This window comes from Arachis hypogaea, chromosome 11 (genome assembly GCF_003086295.3).
Source record: "Arachis hypogaea cultivar Tifrunner chromosome 11, arahy.Tifrunner.gnm2.J5K5, whole genome shotgun sequence".
NCBI classification, from domain to species: domain Eukaryota; kingdom Viridiplantae; phylum Streptophyta; class Magnoliopsida; order Fabales; family Fabaceae; genus Arachis; species Arachis hypogaea.
Window position 1 is genome coordinate 25,033,376 of NC_092046.1, and position 636 is coordinate 25,034,011.

Below are 636 nucleotides of genomic sequence, written 5' to 3' on the forward strand. Positions count from 1 at the left end.
GGATGATGGAAAAGGCTTGCTATTTCTAAACCTGTTTCTTCCACCATTATTAAAGCCTTGTTGAGGCTTTTGTTGATCCTTCCATGAGAAATTTGGATGATTTCTCCATGAGGGATTATAGGTGTTTCCATAGGGTTCACCCATGTAATTCACCTCTGCTATTGCAGGGTTCTCAGGATCATAAGCTTCTTCTTTAGAAGATGCCTCTATAGTACTGTTGGATGCAGCTTGCATTCCATTCAGACTCTGAGAAATCATATTGACTTGCTGAGTCAATATTTTGTTCTGAGCCAATATGGCATTCAGAGTATCAATTTCAAGAACTCCCTTCCTTTGAGGCGTCCCAATACTCACAGGATTCCTTTCAGAAGTGTACATGAACTGGTTATTTGCAACCATGTCAATGAATTCCTGAGCTTCTGCAGGCATTTTCTTTAGGTGAATGGATCCACCTGCAGAATAGTCCAGTGACATCTTTGATAGCTTAGACAGACTATCATAGAATATATCCAGGATAGTCCATTCTGAAGGCATGTCAGAAGGACACTTTTTGGTCAGTTCCTTGTATCTCTCCCAAGCTTCATAGAGGGATTCACCTTCTTTCTGTTTGAAGGTTTGAACATCCACTCCAAGCTT

The 636-nt window shown here is 40.7% G+C and overlaps 1 non-coding gene across 1 annotated transcript; it reads left to right on the forward strand.

Moving 5' to 3' along the window:
- The first annotated feature begins 528 nt into the window (after window positions 1–528).
- On the forward strand, window positions 529–636 carry LOC112725429 (small nucleolar RNA R71). Its single transcript, XR_003164539.1, has one exon. It is a non-coding gene; the product is annotated as a small nucleolar RNA R71 (small nucleolar RNA).